The 22,866-nt window shown below is 38.6% G+C and overlaps 1 protein-coding gene across 9 annotated transcripts in view; it reads right to left on the bottom strand.

Annotated features, from left to right (window-relative positions):
* The window catches only part of AKAP6 (A-kinase anchoring protein 6), a 322,400-nt gene extending 321,737 nt beyond the window's left edge, over positions 1-663 (bottom strand). For all 9 annotated transcript variants that reach the window (XR_005565501.1, XR_005565502.1, XM_039386513.1 and 6 more), the window contains exon 1: positions 578-663. The gene's annotated coding sequence lies outside the window, so the exon portion shown is untranslated. The remainder of the gene's footprint in view (positions 1-577) is intronic.
* Positions 664-22,866: the final 22,203 nt, after the last annotated feature.

Below are 22,866 nucleotides of genomic sequence, written 5' to 3'. Positions count from 1 at the left end.
TATCAATGGTTTGCTTTTTTAAGAATACAAGTAGAAATAGGACAGTACTGAACCATGTTTAAAATCAATACTGTTCCAGTTGCTTGTCCAGCACTGGTTCGCAGAGTATTTTCTGTACTATCATGCTATGGAAGGCCAGTGAAAGTAAATACGTGATATTCATGCTATTAAAATAAAATAGGTTAAATGAGGAGGTAAACATAATGGGAATGCTCAAATGAAGAGACAGGGAAAGGAACAAGCTATGTTTATGGCATTAGAATTGAAAACAGCTATTCTTTCCATTTAAGCAAATCAGACAGTAGCAACTTTAATTGGACTGTAAATTTAAATATATTCTCTTCAAATGTTCAGGCTATTATCACAAATGCAAAGACAAGTCTAAACATTCAGATTGAATGTGTTTTCTGTAGGCCTTTGTCTTTGCCAGTCTGCCTGAAAAATAATATTCAGGCATGCAGCATCTTTCTCCAAAATGATTTTCACAAGGCAAAACCCACACACTTACATTAGGAAAACCTTATAAAACAGGAAAAAATAAGGTACAATTAATAACAGCACAACATTTTGCACTTACCATGTCCTGTTCAAATCATCCTCTTTTGATGTTTACGGCACATCTGTAAGATGCAATACTAGGAGGTGCCTTGTGTGACCTGCTGCATGATGCTGTGACATCAGTTCAGATGATGCAGCTCATTATGGGAAAGACTGTTGTTGCTATGGCAACTGAGATGTGATACGAATCCTTACTGCATTTCCAGGGGAGTCTGAGACAATACGGAAGCCCTTTAAAGAAACAGACAAAATGCAAACAGGCTTTTAAAGTACAGTGCCACAGATTTTAGAGCCCATGTTAGCATATGCCTTTTAGTACAGAATATTTTAGACAAATTATTCCTACATGGTGATACAGAATTGAGATGTGTGGGCTATAAATTATTTCTATATTTAAAACTTAATATTGTGTGTTTCAATTTAAGAACAATTTTTGTAAGTCAAATTTGGTTATCATGTCAGAGAACCTTTTAAAATAAACAGTCAGTAGCATGACTTTTAATACTAGGGCTGTAAAGATGGTAGTTATTGAACAGTATTTTAAGAAATATATTTTTTCATGCTGCCCCACCCTGCTCCTACATCCAATCTGTCATTTACAAGAAAAATCTTGTTGCTAGGGAAAAACACTTGATACTTCAAAATGAGCAGATTTCACACTGTTGAATGAATGACAATGAGTTAAAAAAAAAAAAAAAGGCAGAGGGTGGCTTTTTATTCATGAGAGGGTAAAGAAGTTTCCAGCCAACCAAGTAAAAATCTCCTTATCATTTTTCAACTGTAGGGCAAACTGCACTACCATCTGCATGCTGAGTAGCCTGGCTTTCATCTGCCCATCAGACAGACAGATGAGTGAAGATTCCAAAAGCTGCAGACAAGCTTCTGCTAGTGCCCAGTGGGCCACACTGCTCTTCACCTCCAGGTAGAGCAGGAAGGCCAGCAAAGTAGAGAGCCCCTCCCCATAACCTAAGTGAAGGACTGGGGTTGGAGGCTGACCCTGTAGATGTTACCTTCTGCAGCAGGAACCTGCTCACATCCTCTTTTCACAGTAGTGATGAGAGAAGCAAAGACTATGTGAATGAGCTGCCTGGAAATTAAAATTCACAGCTAAAGAACCACCAGCACATTTTTGGCCACTTGCCAGTTTGATTTGGTGAGAAAAGTTTCTGGCAAAAACTGCTTTCCCTAGCCATGAAAATCCCTTTCTACATGGTAGGGGAAAAAGTACACAAAAGGCTGGACCCTCTGCTCTTGATAATGTGAAGCCCAGTGTAAAACAAAAGCCCAGCTTAAACCAAGAAGCCTTAATGTCCTGAAGATGTCCAGTCATGTCCAATGAGGGTGCCAATGTCTGAAGCCCTTCATTCTTTTAAACTTCATCCTGTGAGTAAAAATTTTGATATTTGATTTCAGAAAAAACCATACAAAATATTTACACACTCTTACCCACCACCCACCTTTGAAAAAAAATAAAGAGGAGCCTTTGATATCTTTTGATTAATTGATTAAATACAAAGCCTCTCCATAAATCTAGGAAATGCCATAACCTTTCTAATTAGTGCTGTCTTGACATGGTATGGTCTCATTCTTGACAGTTTCTCCCTTCTATTAATCCTATGTCATTCTGAAAAACACAATAAAGCTTTCAAACTGACTCAGTATCAAAACCAATCTAGTGATCCATAATGAAGTGCTATGCACAAAAGAGCTGTAGTTCTAGAATTTTGAACATTTAAAACTTTCTTAGGTTTCCGAGAATGTAATTCCCGATATAGCAGGGGACAACATTATTGAAACACGATTTGGGTTGGAATGACATGAAAACTAAGGTATGTCATTGCAAGTTAGCAGTTTATAGTGTGCTGGATGCCATTCTGTTCAAATGACATGAGTTTTTGAAGTTTTCCTTAAAGGAACTATTTTTGATTTGTTAACTACTATTTGTAAGATTGCATGCCAGACAGCTACACCAGGAACATCCCAGGCAGAGTGTAAACTAAGGATTTGTTGTACAGGTCTTATGAATGGTACTATGGTGACTTTACATGGAGGACTGCAACCACTACTTGCTAAAAATGTATGAATACAAAAGGTAGCACTCGCAAACTTTGTAACCTCCTAATTAAAGCTGCAGGTCTAGAGGAAGAGAGCTGGATGTAGTTGTTATGGGGGTTTTTGGGTTTGTTTAAGAAAAAAAATTAAAATTAAGCTTCTGTTTCAAGACAGCTGCGGTTATTACCCCAGCTCAGGACTGACATATCTTCTAAATTTAAGCTTTAAAATTGCTTTTTATTCGCATTCCTTCCAGTTCAGTGGAACAGAAGATGGAGAGAGAGAGCTAAAACTATTCTATCGCCACACGAATATCTTGATCATTCTGAAGTATAACCAGCATGTTTCCAAGCCAAAAGCACAGGGCTTTGACTATAACTTTTTCCTATCAAAATAGAGATATTTTATCCTCTTTCAATCATGACAACGCAGGTCAATGATGGGCATAAATTACTAGCTTTAAATTCTTATTTTAGTCACATTCTGCCTCTCCAACAGAAGCTGTTGCATTTCTCCCTTTCCCCACATTGGCACCCCCATGGTTGTTTTGAAAGGAACAAATTTTACTGATATTCATTTGAAAGGGAAGAAGTGTTTCATCTACCTACTGCCAATGCTTTCGATTTTGATCAGCTTATGTGAATAACCAACATTTGCACAATCCACAGAGATTTTCAATAAGCAAGTCTTTGCCATCATTGCCATATAAGTAGGCACAGCCTTAACTTTAAAAAACTTTATTTCCCTTCAGTGAGTAATAATCCAGAGATTAACCTTGACATGATTTACTTTCCATTTAACTATGTTCAAGCAAATGAGCTAGGAGTAAACTCACAAACACAACTAAACAAAGTAAAATGCTATTGTAGACCTTTTCTTTGCATAATTGAGACATTTTCTTCTGTGTTGTTTCCCCCTCCAAACAAAGGAAAGCAATTGCTACCTGCTTGCCACCCTACTGACATAGCCAACAGAGAAAGGGGAAAGTACACTGAAGGACCAAAGGAAATGAGAATTGCATATTCTAAATTACCTGTCAAATAAGCCAGAAGCAGGCTTTAAATTAAAAATAAAATGCATAAACAGCACAATCATAATTTACTGAATGCTGATGCACAACAGATCAAAGGAAACCTTGATTCTCATTCAAGATTTTGTAATCTGCTTCAAGAACACATCTCCCAGATTTTGCATGGAGTGCCTTAACCAAACAGCTATATTTATCAAGGTCTCTATTCTGATGTTGACTCTGTCAGAAGGAAAGGCTAGGTCATACACATTGATAACCCTATCCCTCTTCTCTAAATGGAAAGGGATATTAATCAAAGTGTTATTGAATCTATTGTATTGAATCTGTCAATTGAACATTGCATTGCAAAGGAGAGTTATACACAGTCTCATTAAACATCTATGTTTACCTACACTGTTACGTAGGGAGTATTTTCCATTCTGTCATCAAGGTCATTTGAGCCTCTGTTCCTACAGTAAGGGAGAGCCGGCATGGGAACTGCTGTTATGGTGCAAAATTGCACTCTTGTATGAAGTAGAAACAGCACAAGTGATCCCACAACTACACAGCTCAAAGACACTAGTCAAAACCATACATCAGTTTCTTTTAAGTTTGGAGCCTCTCATATGTACTAAATCATTATGTTGAGAAGACTTTGCCTACATGATGGACTAATTCACACTTGTTACTATAGCCTGAAGGGGATCTGCATCACTGATTTCCTATCTGCATATGGGTCACTGGTTTCCTATTTGCATCTGGTCCCAAGAGAGACCATGAGACTACAAGACTTCAACCACCCAAGAAGGATATTATTAACACAATAAGAAAATGCCCTAGGTCTTCAGCTTATTAAAATAATATTTATATAAAAAAAAAATAATAAAAAATTTAAATAAGCTTGAGATTTTCCTCCTTATGTTATTAAATACAACTTATCTGCAATATAAAGACCAGTCAAGTTTAATAGTAAAACTTAAGCTTTTTCAAATCAAGTTGTAAATCTTGATTCCAATACTTTTTGCCTACTCCATCATTTACTATAATAGACAGCACCATAGGTCACAGTCTTGGTTTTGCCTCTGTTATAGCCATCTCTCTTGACTAATGAACCTCATCACGTGCACTTTTCCATATTTTCTGAACTTATTTCTCATGTTTCCTCTCCACTTATACCAATCTTAATCAAAGTTGGGACCTGATCACTTCATATCTTGAAAACTGCAAAATCATTGTCTCCAAACACCAAAGATCAGTTTTACTCCTTTCCATTCAGGATATTACCAATAATTTTGTCTTTCTGGCTCATCTTATGTTAAGCTTTAAATCCTTAAGTATTAAACATAATTAATTTTATTTTTACACATTGGAAAACTCCGTATAGTTTCATCTTCCTGCTCCTACAAAATTGACTACGTTTCGCTCTGCCAGTAACTTTCAAGCCTTTTCCTCCTACAAGCACTTCATTTTCCACTCCCTCCTGCCAACAAGAAAAACGCTCACTAAAAAAAAAAATCTTCATCTTTATTAAAATTCTACTAATATTGCTTTGCACAGTTATAATCTAATTTGTAAACAAATAGGAAAACAACAAGCTGACTGCCATCACTGATTGACTGCCATACTATACTTGGCCAATATGTTCTAAACATCCTATTTGCTTTCCCCACCTCAGCTTTCTCCAGTCAACCTGTGATGCTCCTCCCCACTTGTTTCACATGTTCACTATGTATTACCTTTTAGGAACAGGCTAGTGGCATAAACTCAGTACACACAAGAGACTGAAAAATCCATGGGAGAAGATGAATAATAATTCCAGCTCCAAGAGGCTGCATTTACAGCTATTTGCACTGGAACTGGCTGGTTTAAAGTTAGCTGAGCATTTTACTATTAGGTTTAAATTTAGTTTAGCTTAAAGCTAAGTCACCTCCTATGCTAAAACACAGCATGTAGGCTAAAACACAGCATGATTTCCTATACTAGTTAAAGCAGGGATCTATTTTTTACAATCTGAAAGCAACAGTCATTTAACAGAAACAAACAAACAAACAATGTTGTTCTCTGAATAGGGCCAACGATTTTAAGAGCTTCTACTTATAATGAGGTTGCTTTAATTTTTCATATTTTCTTTTTAAAAACAAAGTTTGGCATTCAGTGGAGTCTAAGTTAGTATTTAAATGCAGTGGGATGGTAAAAAAGTCTGGCTACTACTGTAACAGAATATGGAAACTATGGGTAAAAAAAGAAAAACCACAACGGGAAGAACACAGCAAGAAATATCAGAAACTTCTGGTCCTCATGGGTTGCTGCAAGGCACTAAGCCCCACTATACAGAAGAAGCAATTAGCACTGGCAGAAAACAACTCGTATTTTTAAGAAGTAAATGTCACATGTCAGTTTGATAGCTCTGAAAAAAGACAACTTTAAAGAATGGAGCGTAGAGTACATCAGCACATTACAAGCCCTACTTGGCATATTACCACTTCAGGTTAACTAGTCTGTGTGGTAGACACTTTTATAAAGAGAATAAAAAATTTCACATTCCAGTCATTAACCTATTTGCTGAAATTACCCAGATTCTGGGACATAGTAAATCATGCGAGAAGGCAAAACGTTATCTTTTAAAAAAAAAAAATTGTTTAAAAAGCTGTGGCTGCTCATTTATTTCATCTTGGTTGTTGGTATCAAACAACAACTAATGTCGTTCACTATCAAGTAAAGAGTGCACGCTAAGCTGTCTATGCCTGGGGAAGAGCTGTACATACCACTCTCAGGACATACAGCTGCAGTTTTTTGGGAGATCTGTGCAGGCCTTACTAGCAGTGTACATACTGCTAGTAAGTACACACTACAGAAGCAATCTCGCCAAACTTTACAAGTTTACTTACTCTGGGCTATAAATAACAACTGCTAACATTTACTACCCAAGGGCAACCGCACTAGTTAAGACATTATTATGGCTAGAATATCTTGTTGCCAACTTGCTTATTCAGAACCACTACCATGTGGTCATGCATGTATATCTTTAAATACCTTATTTCGTATATTAAAAATATAGTCACTGTTTACTATTTCTGTTACTTTTAGATTAAATTTTATATTACAAACATCCTCACATCAGAGTGGACTTTAGCTGCCTCTTGGGTCTTTGACCATCAGAGGTGAGGCAATATTTGTATCACTAATTGCCTCTCTATATCCAAGAGGTGGCTTTGATCACAGTTATGGTCCATACAAATGTTTTGGGCTGTAGCAACAATAAAAACAGTTGAGCAGATGCAACATTACCACCCAGACTGAAGCACCACGTACATTTAACGTCCCAGTAAATATGGGCATGCTGCAGATCACGCCACTCTGAAAATGAGTTCTTTAGGTGGACATGGCCTCTCCTTCCCCTCAGTTCCTATACCCTTTGAGGCATGCCCCAGACCAACAGGTGCTAAATCTGATCAACAAGATAGTACTAGTGGGAGCTTCTTGCAGCTCTAGCAAATTCATAAAGGCCTCAAAATATAGTTTGACTGTGGAGCATAGGTTGAGCAGACTTTCTGCTAGAGAGCAGCTGCAGGTGCTCACATAGGATGGATTCAGTGACCCAATACTCTGGTTGGGCCGTACCTGGGTTTTACCAGAATTTCTTTCAAAATGGTGAAGTTGCTGGGAGTTTGAGAAGAAAAGGCCAAAGCCATGCCAGGGCTGAAACAGCCCTTTGTTTTTTGAATGCATTTTCTTTAAACAGTTCCAGGAAGCTGGGTATGTTCACAGGACAATGTAAATCAACTTATGACAAACCACAGCAACAGAGCAGATTTATCCACTCCCTCAGATGGCAAATCAGCCAATGAATATGTGCGTAAAACAAAGTGAGGGATTGAAATCTGATAACCTGTGTACAGCAGGCCTACTGCCACTTGGGCAGATCCCTCTCCCCAGGGCCAGGTGTGCTGGCAGTGCTCAGCAGCAACACTTGATCCTACTGCAGCAATGTGGTCCCCAATAGAACCAAAACACTGAGAAGCAGAACTGTCCTCAGGACACATTGAATGCAATGGTCCCACCAGACACGGGAGAAATGCCAAGGAAATTTCAAGCTGCCCAGGTGCTCTTCAAAAGGCAAACTAAATTCAGACTAGTTCATACTCCTGCATGAGCTTAAATTAGCTTTCTGGTTCAAAGCAGGAATGTGTTTTCAAAGCAATTCTCCCAATCATCCACATTTATTGCACTTGCATTCAAAGCACTGAACAGTCTCCAAGGACATGAACGGCATTCCTTTCTCATGAAGCTAAACCAAAAGACATACTCAATGAGTGCACCCAATGCACTCCAACTGCTAAGAGGTATTTAATCCTGGGAACTAGACATGGTTTAGTCTGCAGCAAAACCTCCTGCAATGCTTCTAATGCATACATTTTGCCCCCAGCACCCACTGTTTTGCTCCACAGTTCTCTCACTGAGTGGCAGGGCTTGCCTGGGCTGGGGCACTGCCACTGAGGCAGGACAGTGACACCAGGCTGACACTGTGCGGTGCCTGCTATTCACCTTCACTGTTAACAGCTCCAGGAACAGATGGCTCTAAACCAGCATTATTAGCTCTGTGCTGCAATAGCTTCACAATTTTGAAGCTGCATAGCTTCAAAATCTGACTTCTCCCCTAAGACAGTACAGCTGCATTCACACAACACAGCATCTGATCTAACAAGTCCTAGTAGACTTGAGTTGGCTCTGCATCATTGCAGACTTACAACAAAACTACAGTCTTTTCCCCACCCTCTTCCTCCTCCAGGCTCTCACTATGCTACAGCTCATCTCACCCCACCTCTTCTTTGCTTGCATCCTTCCCTAACAAATTACTTGTATCACTCAACCTCCATGTGCTCTTGGTCTTCATAATTTGTAAGAAACACAAGTCACATATGTTGATAGAACTTTTCAGATGTAACTGACTACAACCTCCAAACACTGCATTCTCACTTGGTGTGCTTGTGCCTCCACAGTCCTTGGCACATGGGGACTGACACTGCCTCATGCCTCCATAGTCCCCATGACTGTCCAGTCAGGCCTTCACCTGCCACTGGGAAGGAACGGGCATCTGTGCTTTGGATGGTAGACAGAAAAGGGATCTTACTATTTTGAGGCTTGATTCCACAGTTTTCCATACAAAATTCATAAAATGCAGCTAGGATAATCCAGTTATTTACTTTCCATCAAAAAAAGATAAAAAATATAAATCTTAATCCTTTCTTTTTAGTCCCTTAACTTTTCAGCAGTGCAGTTCCACACCTTCCCTCACACTAATGAAACTTGTCAGGTAATTTCATCAGCCCATTTAACTCACTAGTTCAGCCAAAAATGATCCAGTTTTTGCTGGGTTTATATCCTGCTAAATTAGTAAAATAAATTGACTGACTGAGGCTAAACAGTTGAGTCTTTGCCACTCCCACTTTTAGGAAAAGTATGCTGATAGATGGTTTCGCCTCTCCCTCCAAACTACATATTTCTTTGACATGTTTTTTGTGGGCTTGGTGGGGAAGGGTTCATACCTCAGAGAGTGCTTGATGATGAATCAGGGCTGACGATGACAGGAGATGACCTGACATTTTCTTCAGTGCAGTTACATAGTGCTTGTATGTATTGGTCCTCTTATGTGCTTATTCTCCCCCATCACCTGAGCGGCTCATGCCTCCAACCGATCAAACACCATCAGAGCATATATTTCCCTGTCTTCTATGTCCTTCTTTTCATTTTGTGCTTATACCGGATTTGTCTTTTTTGTGAGTTTTGTGAAACACTTGTCCATCCCCACTATGGTATACAAACAGAGATGTATTTGTCCAAGAGACATCTCTGCTCTCTAGTTTCCTCTGCTTTCTACCATGTGTAAATTGTTTGCTTTAATTTCAGTTTCTTTCCCAACTCATCACTACCACACCAAACTCTTCTCATTTCCTTTTCCAAACCAGTTTAAGGCACAAAACTTCCTCACCCTTAAAACACCTCCAGAACAGATGGCTTACTAGCATTCATGTGTTTGGCAAAGCTCTTCATAAGTTCTGAAGAACTTTTTTCACAATTTCAAAGAAATCTATTCTTAAGGCTCCCGTATTTTTTTCTAGTCATTGTGTGGGTCATCAGGCAGAAGCACCAAGGTACCAGCAGTTGCTCAAACTGATCAGGGCTAGAAGTGAATTTGGAGAAGGGTAACTTCAGAAAGATTATATATAGACAGCTTCTTAAAAAGAAGCTATATGAGGAATCTAAGAGTTAATCTTTGCAGGTAGGCTACAGACTGGCTACTGAAGGGTAAGAAGCCAATAAATAGTGGCAGGAAGACATCTTTCAAACAGAAAAAGCCACATCCAAATGAGGAATGTAGAAAAGACTATAAACCATGGCAGTTCAAATGTGAAAATGGAATGTCAGCAACAACAAAAGAGGTTGAGGAGAAAAGCTTGAACAAGAAGAAAAACAAAGCAGGCTATAACTCCTTTCTTGAAAATAGCAGGAACAGAAACCTCATCAAGTTTATCAAGCTAGTAGGTAACCTAGATATGCAAGGGATACTAGTAAGCTAAGACCATAACAAAAAACTTAATCTAATTTTCACTTTTATTGTTACTATGGAAGATACTTACAAAATTCATACCTTTACAGAAGAGCCACCAGATGGATCTCAAGTATAAAGAAGTATAAAGAAGCTGTTATGATACAAATAGGAAAAACAAACTAGCAGAATAATAGTCTTCAATTAGGAGTACAAAAGAAACTCAAACATGAAATAACTAAGATACTAACAATGATATGCTACCTCTCCTTTTCAAACTGCCTTGATAACTCAAGCATGGTGTGTAAAATACCTGGCACTGAATTTCAAAAGGATTGCACAGTACATCTTGAAAAGAGGGAATAAGTTAATTCAGTGTCTATGCTGAAGAATAAATAGAATATAAGAAAGAATTTGTGACAAACAATACAGTGAGGAAGAGTTGCCACACATTTTACTAAAAGAGTATGCATCTCAGAGATCTATTGAGGTCTTTGTGTCAGCAAGTAAATGACCAAAAACAGTCCAGGTGATACTATCCACATGGATTTCCAAAAGGTACTTGACAAGGTGTCTCACCATAGGCTCTCAAGACTATTAAGCAGCCTGGAAACAAAAAGGAATTCTTAGATGAAATATAAGAAAGAGTGGGTAGGAGAAAATGGTTCATATGGTAGAGAGAGGTCACCAGGGGATTTCTGACAATAGGTGATGGGGTGTGGTGTGGCGTGCTAGTAATTCTAAGTTATTCAGTCTGGTAAGGATGAGGGCTGCCTCTGAAAAAGCACAGGAAGAAGTTACATGAGTAAATGGCTATACATTAAAATGGCATATAAATTTCAGTAGGCAAAGTAGTACCATCAAGTAACATACCTAAGAAACTTCATCCTAATTTTGCAAATACAGCAGTAGGTGGTGAGGTGTTCATTATGAGTCAGAAATGAGATCTTGTGGCCTTCATAAATAATTCAATGCAAACCTGAGCTCAGGGCTGTAGAAATAAAAAAAACAGGTAACCAAAACCCAAACAAACAAAAACCCACCAATCCAACAAAATTAAATACTTTTAACTTATTTCCTGAGAGACTAGTACAAGCCAGTGCTCACCTTACTGTAATAAAGGTATTAAAGCCAAAGTCAGTGTCTCCCCTACTGGAAGGAAACCCACAGCCCATCTGTCTCTCCTCCCTGACATGGAAATTATGGTTGCTTTTTTCCTTTGCTCCAAAAGCAAGAAGAACACATATGATTCTTAAGTTCCTCATACAAGTCTAATCTTTGCCAATGGTTCTGCCTGAAAGTGCTCAAATACTCTACCAACCATCCTTTTTGTAATCTGCCGAGGGAATAACTTGGTTGATAGTGATCCTATGCTGACTCCCAGCAGCTGGAAATGGCTGTCATGTTCTTCACTGAAGTTAAGCCTTGAGTGTATTTTATAATGTCTGTTTAGACACTCTCCCTATTAGATACAAAATTATATCAATCTTATAAGTGTAATTTGGAATAAAAGAATGAAGTGCTTAAATGTCTGTCACCTACCTTTTCCTAAATACTAATTGCTTACTGGTATTAAAATTGCAAGAATCTTTGACTTCTCAGATATTTGATGAAACTTTTGTTCAAAGTCTGCTTTTTTCAAGGCACTATTTCAAACCTATAATAGAATCAGTAGCATAACACAGAACTACCCAAATGTTTGTCTCTTCGACTCTTGTAACTTCTGTATCCAAAAGATGTGTACAGTCACAGGGAAAGTGGCAAAGAGAACAAACATTATGCATTTCCCTACCTGAAGGCAGCTATTTGTTTGGTGCAGTAAGATTTAATTATGTTCAGTAATAATGCAAAGAGTTAACTTCAGCAACCATAAAGCAGTATAATTTAGTGACCAATACTTGAATAAGTTAGACTTTCCCATAAAACTAGGTTGCTCTGGAAGGGTTATATATTTGTTGAATAGTACATGAGAGTAAAATGAAAAGAGATAGAAGTCCACAGTTTTCATGTCCTAGGGCAATACATGAAAATACTAAGCTTTCTACCTCTCAAAAATTTATTTTCCAGATGCATTTTTCTAAGATTTAAAAAAACCCCTGAACATTATCCACAGGGCATTTTGGAAACTCTGAGAGAGAAGAGAGAATTATTCCAGAAATCTTCCTGTAAATTTTATGTCAGAATTTTGAAGGAGATATTCCAGGAATGCCTTTGGGCACATTACTAATGTTATTTCCAGGCTAATTAAGGATATATGCTCTCTCCCAATGGGATGAGTGACATGATATGTTTAACCAGGTCTTGCCAGGAAAATTAAAATACATGCCCATTTCAGTACATCATCATCTCTTCTTGGAAATATGCTTAGTCACCATCCAAATTTGCACAAAAGGAACAGATAAGCAGAGGAGCATGAATGCTTTGAACCTGCAGAATGTTCTGATGTAGTGTGGGTTTTCACTCCATCCATCTTTTCCATAGCTATTCATCTCTGAAAGTGTTAACACTAATAATCTTCTTTCTTTTTTACCCTACTTTGCCCTCTTTTACAAAGACATCAAAACATTAAAAAAAAAAATCCATAAAAGCAGGTATGCTTGAGTAATCTTACTGCAAGGCAAGAACAGACATGCATGTTACTCCAGCAGCAGACACACAACCCCACTGTGAAAGATGAGAACAGAATCCTTCCTTTACACTGGGTCATAGCCCTCCAAGATTTTACAGCTCATGACTGCAGAGGAGGGATGAATCATAGAAGTGTTAGCTGGAAAGAACCTCTCGAGCTGTTTGGTCCAACCCATGGTTTGAATAATATTGGACTATTGCCAGCACCAGGTCAGCCACAGATTTGTCTGGCCAAGTCTTGAAACCATCCAAGGATGGAGCTTCCCCAGCCCCTCTGCATATTTTGTAGTTGTCATAGGCTGAGTACTTAGAAGGAGGAAGCATTTAACATCTTAAATCTTTGGCAGAATTCAAATGCAATAGGGAAATGTGTATGTCTAAATTCATTATTGTTTCAATTATTTATTCACTGTTTATTTTCTGTTTTCTTTTCTAGATTTTGAAACCAGTCTGACAATCAAGTCTCCCTAGATACTGCTCCCTGAGCTGAGGAGACAGGCGTGTCAGCCTGAATCACGCTGCCTCCAGCCCTCTGAGTATTTCCTGGTTCAGAGAGAGCAAGCAGCTATGTTCTGACAGTTTCAATGGGAGGTGTCAGCCTGTTTCCAGAGCTTTCAAAAGACATTCCATCCTTTCATGAATCATCATTGTGTGGAATCTCTGAGATAATGAGGCTATGAACATCATCTCACAATGCTATTTGGCTCAAAGACAGGGAAACATATGTGCATTCTCTTCTACACAGATTATGCAGGGGAAGTAGGGAAAATCCTGCTGTAAGACTTTTCTTAGCTTCATTCGCAAAAGGTTGGATGCTACTAGCAGAGGACAAGATGGAACTGGTCAACCACACATTGCACATCTCAACACAGTTTAGCTCTGCTTTACTCTTCTGCATAGAAGTGTGAAAGAGAATCACCATGGGATGTGAAACCTGCTAAAGCTTACTAAGGGCATTAGACTGAAATAGTTGCAAAAAAGCCAACTCATTTCAATTGAAAGATTATTTATTTCTCTTGTTGCCAAATTGAATGAGTCTGTGGAACCTCCTGAGTCTAGATTTGATCTTACACAGATAGGATGACTCAGAGCTTATCATTATGCAACAGAACATGATAGTCATTGAGATGAAATTGATCTGCAACAAGAAAATTAAGTTCCCAACGCCTCCACTGCAGATTGACTTGACCATTTAGAATCCTAAATGGCACAGAAAATTCTTTATACTTGAGCTTTTATTTTGGAAAAGAGGTTAGAACCTAGAAGATATCCTGCCAAAACTGTCACCCAGAGTTTCAACTACCACTTTATCTGACTCTTCAGAATAGCATTTCTGAGTTGTACTATGAAACAACTTTTGTATTTTATACACACACAGACACATATATACACATACTTATCAAAAGGTTTTATTCAGTAGCTACTACATTTAGTTCAGTCACTGCCCTCCAGGCTCAATCACAGGTTCAATCTGGTATTTGACCTCTTTACATAAAACCTACATAGGGAAAACAATAAAAAGCAAACCTGCAGTGCATTCCCTCAAAGAAGGATGTCTAGCCCTCTGAAAATTAATAAAAAGTGAAAGTGACAGAAGAGACTAAAACATTTTTCTACCTTGCCTAGATTGTTCTATAAAAGGTGTATATTAAAATTCTCAGAGTTTACATATCATATGTCATATAACAAGAGCAATAATTTAACTGAATCAAATGTGAATATTGAATTAATGGAATTCTTTATTTGTAGGTGTTTAAATGTAACAATTTATTTTTCCCGTTTAAAGGCCACATGTTCTAATTGATTCACTAAATAAAAAGATAATAATGTGAAAATGTTTTAGAATCCAGCATTTCTCTTCTGAGCAGAGATCTTACATAAAGTAGTTCAGATCCTATATGTGAAAATATCTGGAGGAATCATTCCCCTACTAGAATTGTTCATTCAGCAGGCAATTATTCTCAATGTATGCAAAATACAGGCTGTAGCCCACCTGGCTGCCTACACTAGCACAAAGCAAAGCCAGCTAATGTAACCTCCATGATACTGCACTGCAGCACTTTCCAAAAATTTAACTTCTCTAATCAAAATATTCTGCTCAGAGTTCTAGACGAGCTTGGCTCTCTCAGTGATCTGAACACATTCCAGTATGAATTTGGTGGAGTAAACAGAAAATAGAGAATAACCCACCTGTTGTGAATTTGCTAAGTTGTTTCTTAAGTATTAGGTCCAGTTCTACACAGTACTGAATTAAGGTTCAACTTTGTTGACTCAGATGTCTAGAGCACATTTTCTTCAGTGGTAGCCTGCATTTATTTACACACACAAGACAGAATTTCTCTCCTGGTGACCAAGGAAGAGGCTAATACCACTGTTGAGGCAGTTTTCCTTCTTTGTAAAATTATCTCAGCCTGAAGAACCTGGGCACTGAATTTTGACTATAGATTCAAGGAGTGAAAAACAGGTTATTTTTTTTTTCTATCTTAAGCAAATACCATTGTCTATGCAGAACTAACCTGAGTCTCAGCATTTTTATTTATACCTCAAGGGAAGGAAATATTTAAGAGATGGTAAAAGCTGTTGTGGGCTAGAGAGCCATAACATATAGCCAGCCCTTCCAGGAGAGTGAGAATTCCCTTCTTCTCCAGCTTTTATATCTACTTTCTTCATACAGCCTCCGCTAAATCTCTTTGCAATTAAACCTGCCAGGGCTCAGCTAACATGTAAAGAGCATCCAGATACTTACCTCAGAATTAATCCTCCACAGCGCAATGGAATAAGTAAGTATGGTAATTAACGGTCACAGCAATTAAGGCAATCTCATATTGTGATACTCATTCTCAGCAGAATGAAAAATCTAGTTGATTTCTGCTAACTGAGGGCCAAGATTGCCAATGCTACACTGAAAGATTTAACACAGCAACTTGCAACACAGCAAATCTGCCTCCTCTCTTCTATAAAAATGAGAATGAGGTGACACACAGAGATCTTACTCCAATCTATATTGTTCTTTTCTGTGCTGTGCTTTGACCTATACTGAGTCAAAAATACTGTAAGATACAGCATGCTAACCAACTTTATTTCTATTCTCTGGTATGCTTATGTTTACAACTTGTATTTAACTACATGTTAAAATATAAGCAAAAGCTAGCAACTGTGTTTTTTGCTTCATCTGGCAGTGAAATGTAAGAAGAAAGCCAAGTGAACTGAAAGAAGAACTGCTAAACTGAAAATGTGTTCCCCAAAAGCATTCCATAAAACGTTGGTCACTCGTTACAGATCCTGGAGGAAATACCAGTGGATTTCTGTCGCCCAGAGCAATGAGGAGTCAAGGCATTGGCACATTAGAACTGGGAAAGACATCTTTATAGAGACTGGGATTATAGAACTAATGAAATAGCTGGAGATATTCCTACCACCACCGTCTATGTTCCATCATTTGTTCTTACCAGGCAAAAAAAAAAAAACTAATAAAAGAAAGATAAACTGACTCGTGAGCTCTTTCTCTGCAAAAGTAAAGAAGCAAAGAAAGACAAACCAGTAAAAGATAAATTCCTCTTGTCCCCTATGAAAAATGCAATGTTGTTCTTGAAGAATATAAATAAACATTAATAAAATCATTCTAAAACAGTAATAATGGATAATATAGATCTTTAAACATATAAATTCTATTAAATTTATATATTCTGTACTTTAATCCATAGAAGTGTTCATACAGAAGATTATGAATGTTTACAGAAGTTGATTGGAAGAAATATGAGTTTATTTGGGGGTTTTGATGCATACTATCTGCATGATCTTGGGAAGCTTCAGAGGCAGTCATACGTATTCTTGTGCAGATGATGAATCTTACTCATGCCAATAGCCCCTTCCTTTCACATCCTTTTTAAGTGTTCACAAACATATCTGCAGAATCAGTCATCCATTCCACATGATGCAAAACACTAAGTATAAAATGAGCTAATGACAATTTTCTCCTTATGTATGTCTATTTCCCCACCCTTCATCTTTATCAGATCAGAATATGTCTGGTGACCTTTGTTAGTATCATAGAATCATCATAGAATGGCTTGGGTTGGAAGAGACCTTAAAGATCATCAACTCCCCCCACCATAGGTAGAGATGCCACTTGCTATATCAGGTTGCTCAGGGCCTCATCCAGCCTGGCCTTGAATACTAACAGGAATGGGACGTCCACAGTTTCTCTGGGAAACCTGTTCCAGTATCCCACTACCTTCTAAGTAGCATATACATCTAGAGTACCTAGCACAAATGGAACCCAAATTTGGTTGGTATACATAATTTTAACAGTAGCCAAGTAACAGTAGGCTGATAAAAACCTTCTGTTTTAATAGTCCCTCTTTGTAAAACACTGAAAAATCAGAGAGGTTTTTTTTCTAGTTTAAAGCATTCACAAAATCAATGATCATGCAAAATAGAAGTGGGAGTGAACAAACAATCTTTTCTACTTCTTTGAAGTCCCAAAATACAGAAGAGGAGAAGTTGGATTCCCTATCCTTTACACAGCAGAGAAGGAAGGGAAGAAGCAAATTTGGTAGTCAGTCAAGAAGTCGCACTTCTGACTGTCAAATGCCAGGAATCTTTAAAGAAGATTTTACCTCTTCGTTCATTGAAGACCTGTAATGCATAGAGCTATAACATTCTGAACAGTTTATGTACAGTATATAGCAAAAAGGTTTTGCACATGAAATAGAGAGTTAAACAGAGTCAACTTCTGACATGTCTGAGTAAAACAAATCATGCTTCCAGGTGAAATTTTTCTTTGAATAACCTGACTACCTTTGGCAAAATGTTCCACATTTGGCAACAGCTTAATTTCAGCATATGCATACAGGCTGTATGCTGGGGGCTCAGCCAGAAATTAGAAGATGGAAATAATTAACATCTGGTGCTCACTAACACCACAGCCAACAAAGAGAGGCTGGTGCATCTCTTAGGCTAATTACGTGTGCTATGACTGAATTAGAAAATGGGCATGGTAATCCATGCTATAAAGTTGCAGGTCCAAGTGAGGACTATCCTATCAACCCTTGCTCAAAATGGGTGAGCCAGGGAGACCAGAAGGACTGGTGTTGTGAAGGTATGGATAGGCAACACAGAAAACAAAAACTAAGGAATTCATGTGGTAATAGTTTATTACAATTGCAAGTAGTCTAGGTTTGAGCAATCTGAGGTGATCTCAGCAATTTTTTTTAACAAATTTGAAACACTTTTGGAGAAAGCAATGATTTTTACTCTGCTACAGCATCTCCTGGATGAAAAATATGGATTTTAATATTAATGTCTTCTTTTCCATTTCATCTCAACAGTTTAGTGATTCTTCCCCACAAGGTGGCAGAAAGACCACACAGTTGACCAATAATGGTTATACCCAATCTCAGCCTTGTAAAAAAATTACCATTTTAAAAGTCCTGCCACCAAAGCAAAATAAATCCTTAAACAACTAATTCTATGTTGATTGGAACAGTGCAGCATAGCCATATGACATAACAAAAGTTTAAGGCAGAAGATCACAAACAGACGAGATTAAACTGCTTAGTCATCATGATCTACTCAAATATTATTATGCAAATGGAGGTTTTGCACAAATGCCAACCAGTGATGCCTTGGTTATCTGAATGGAAATGGATATGAAAGCAATTTGGATAAGAAAGAGGATCATATTTTAATACAAATTAACCCAGCCTGGAGGGCAATAACCTCATGTTGGATGAGCTTTCAAATAATAAAGATTCATTAAAAGAAACTCAATATCGGGCTTTTAAAACATAAGTTTCAAGGTGGATAATGAAGGCACATGCCGTGTAGGGAAGGGCATCCAACCTCAGATCACACAGGGCTGTGCACCTGGCCATGAAACAGGATAGCTCTCATGCCTCTGTGGGACAGGAGCACGGTGTGGGCAGTGGGCTATCTCTTGGGCAGCAGGGCTGGCCTGAGCGGGGGACTCTGGGCGCAACAGGAGCCAGGCAGGCAGAGCAAAGGCTGCCTGGCCAGCTGGCAGGGAGAGCCTTCTAGCTCTAGGACTCTAGACCCAGGATCCAGGGAATGGGCAGGAGCAAGACATGAACTCAGCAGGAAGCAGGAGATTTGCAATCAGGGTAACAGACTGCAGCCTGGAGCAGTTTGTGAGCTCAGCCTCATGCCTGTTGGGGTGAGTTCCCTCCTGCAGCACAGAGGAGATGGATGAAGCCAGGGCTGAACCAGAAGCCCTGCAGCCCGGTCAGGGCCCTGCCGTGTGCCATAGGTTCTTTCCTTACAAAAAAGGTGTAAGGCACTTCTCTAAACTAGTGATTACACCACTGTTCCTCTCCTGGATTTACCTAAGCTGCATCACTGATCACAATGATGCAGAAAGGAAACAACTCTTGCTCAACACTCTAGTTTTCATCTTCTTCCCTCAGAGTATCTCTCTTAGTGTCCACCTGACACTGTTTTTTTTTATAAGCAGACAAAAAGACATGCTGCATGTACATAAGAATTCCTCTCTACCTCTGTACCAGATACTCCCAGGTTTTCCTATGCCTCCAATCAATAAATTGCAATTTCCCCCTTGAGGATCAGCAGTAGGTAGGAATAATCCTTACAAACTCCAGAAAGGCCTGCAGCCCTGGCATACCATATGTGTAACTGGCCTTCTAAGAGGCTTAAAAAATAAGAATTTATGAGATATCTTTCAGTGGAACTGACTGCTGTTGTTATTTCAGAATAAAATAAGAAGCAAAAGATAACTCGAAGTCAGGCAAAAGCCAGTTAAAGTGAACAGAAACAATAAAGCCACATACACAGCAGTGATGGCAGTAAACAGTCATGTGCCAAAAAGACCTGACACAACCATGTCTCAGTAACAAACATTCTCTTCAACTTGTGAAAATGCCCATGATTTTGTTGAAAAAAAATATTCCCAAGTCTGCTCAAGCCAGAAAATCAAATTAAGAAAGCATTTAAAAATCAGCTTAAAGTGATTAAAATTTTTGTGAAGTGGAAAAAAAAAGGGATTTTTAAATCACTTTTGCTTGTCAGGAAGAAAGTACATCATCTGACTGAATATGTTGCCCACACGCAAACAGAACAGCTACAAGAAGCCAGGCTGTGCTATGCAACAGCTTCCATGTTCACCATAGTGCCACAGTGACTGCAGCCTCAGCAGTGTCATCCCTCCCTCCTGCTCTGGCCCTAAAGATCAGGAAAATAGGTTTGTAAGTATATTTAGTTTGTCATTTTGTGCCTCCCTCTCTTCTACAATCAGGTGAGCCAGACCTAAGTTAAAAAAAATTAATCCACTGAAATACATTAATGTGTTTGGGATGCCACAAGAAAACCTTGGAGTATCCTTTATTGGGTTTTGGATTATCAGTTTAAAACAGCCAGAGTCTCCAAGGTAATTTAGTGGAGTTTAAGAATAGCTTCTTTTTATACCAGTGGGACTGTGCATCTACAAAGACATTGTCCTACATCTAAGAGAAGCCAGGGCATTTAACAATATTCTTCTCACAGAGAGAAGAAACACGTTTCAATTGTTTCTATTTCATGTATGAAAAAGATGAATCTTATTTATGACCTAAACTGGAAAAAGGTGATTTTACAGCTGAAATTCAGGAGACAGGGAACTGCCACCACAATGGTTCACAGATCTCCACATAACCTCAGGTGAGTCGCATCCCTACTCTCACCTGAGAAGTGATGGAGGCAGTGTGTCACATTTGTTTCATCTGCGTCATTTGGATCTATTTAAATTGTCTTCTTTCTAGGACAGAAACAGATGCTGAGGGTTCTCTTTTTCTTAATGGAAGAGGACTAATAAGGCAAACAGCAATAAAATGCCCTGCACTAAATTAAAATTCTTGCATTAAACTACTTATTGTACCATGGAGGAGAAAGGAAATGAAAGCGTGGCAGGCTCTGCATCGACTGTTTGAGTGAGGGAGCTTCTGCTCTTCTGCTTTTGCCCTGATCCCTGGGAAGGTTTGGAACAGAGCCAAGAAGGAAGTGTATCAGAGTAGGCCAAATGTACTTTCTCCATGAAGGTGCTATCTCCAGATTATGCTGGATCTGTATTTTCAAGTCTAGCTAAGCAGGGTCAGATCAGATTTCCCTAGTCTATACTGTGAATTTTCCCCTTGATAAGCATCCCCACGCTATACCAGGTGCATGCTTATCCCGACTGGCAGCCTTTAGGCTTTCACATTCCAGAACATGGGACATGCAGAAATTAAGGAAATGAAGCAGCACAGTGGCTTTTATGTCCTTTTGCTGAGATCCTGCAGTCTTTTAAAGCTGCCTAGTTTTGGTGCTAAGTACTTGAGTTACTCACTAAGAACAGCTTGCTCCTCCCCCAGAAGAATGAGCCAGAGGAAACCCTGCAAACGGTTTCCAGTTTGCAGCAAGAGGGGTTTTGCTATATGAGGGATAATCTATTTTGCAAAGCTACTTGTTATAGTTAATGGGTATCAGAGTGGTACATAGAAAATTATGACCAAACCGGCTTAGGTAAAATGAAGATATGTTATTGGAGCACTACAAAGAAAGAAGGCACTTTGTTGCCAAGCTAAAACACCACTGGGCTGATACAGCCATTACTGATCATGTTCACACAGCCACAACTGCCTTGCCCACTCCCTGCAAAACTGAGAAAAGCTTCATGCACTTTGTATCTCTTACCTAGCAGCTATGATTTAGCATCATACTAGATAAATCCTATGAAGTCCTAAAAGCAAAGCAGTCAAGAACCTCCCTTGCAGATGTTTGTTTTCAGGGCATGTTTACAGATGATTTATCCCTGATTAACCTGGTTAATTAACTAAATGTGGCAAAGACAGCATGGCTACATCTTTCTTATTACCAAAAACATTACCCAAAGTGCAATCAGGTTTCCAATTCTCTAAAAGAAAGCTAGAACCCTATCATAAAATGTAACAGATCTGACCAATCGTCTAAAAATATCAAAGCTTTTATAACACTGTATATTCAGTTTATATTCATTTACTGGGAACACTAAAAGAAAAAGGAAGAATTTAACACAACCAGGAACTTAGCAGATTCTATAAAAAAATCACACAGGAAGCAACTTTGCTCAGTGTCAAATCCTTAGTCAGTTAAGCTCTAATTGCACTGTAGTTTAAGATGGAAATGACAGAGCTCATCAAATTTATGTCACTGCAAGGGCTGTCAGAGAAGATGTATCAGATAGTAAGCTGAGGATATATTTGTTCTTAATAAAAAGGCCAAGAAAAAATGTATCTTCTTCCTACATCCATCAGCTGAGGCGAGAACACATAACTGGTTTAGAAGATAAGCCAATAACTAATTCAGTCATGTGGAAAGAGCTGCCATGAAATCCCTCCCACCACCCACAACATTTTTCCACCCACATTGTTTGTGCTGCTGCTCAATCCCCACCTAAACTTTTAGAAACTGAAATTCATCTCTTGGCAATCCTAATGCTTTGTTATTTCAACCCACGATTCTTTGCTTCATTGGCAGCATAATATGTTAATGACAATGAAATCTCCACAAGCCCAATTCGAGACCTTCGGATGTCCACAGCAGCAGTCATTTGAAAGGGAATCTATCCTTATTAGAGGAGAGAGGATTTTCAATCAATAACTGCCAGCTGTACATTTTCTTAAACATGTTGTCAATGGGGTTTCTCTCTTTCCTTGTATCAGTCAAATGCTTTTCATACTCACAAATGTGAGAGCCAGTTAGTCGCTCCTTGCATCTGTTTGGATTTTAGTTTCTCCAGTGAGAATGTCAACAAGGAGGCCAACATTGACTGTGATTTCTGTGTTATCTGTATATACATGGAGTAGAAACTGTGTTGAGACCATAAACTCATTTCACATTCTGTAGGTCACTGAACAGCTGCTGGTAATGATTTTTGCTCACTAATGACCTAGGTTATATTTGAATCAGTGCCCTAGAGGTGAAAATTCTGTATTCCATTACTGATCCCCTGAGTCATAAAAATCCCTTAATATTCTTTTTTCTAGATGGCTTTTGCAGTATTGTTATTTATTATCTTATAAAAATTGCAAGTTCATCAAGCTTC

The sequence above is a fragment of the Pipra filicauda genome, unplaced genomic scaffold (assembly GCF_003945595.2).
Source record: "Pipra filicauda isolate LSUMZ 115617 unplaced genomic scaffold, ASM394559v2 scaffold11_size5308982_pilon, whole genome shotgun sequence".
Lineage (NCBI taxonomy): Eukaryota > Metazoa > Chordata > Aves > Passeriformes > Pipridae > Pipra > Pipra filicauda.
This window is presented reverse-complemented; position numbering and strand designations above follow the sequence as displayed.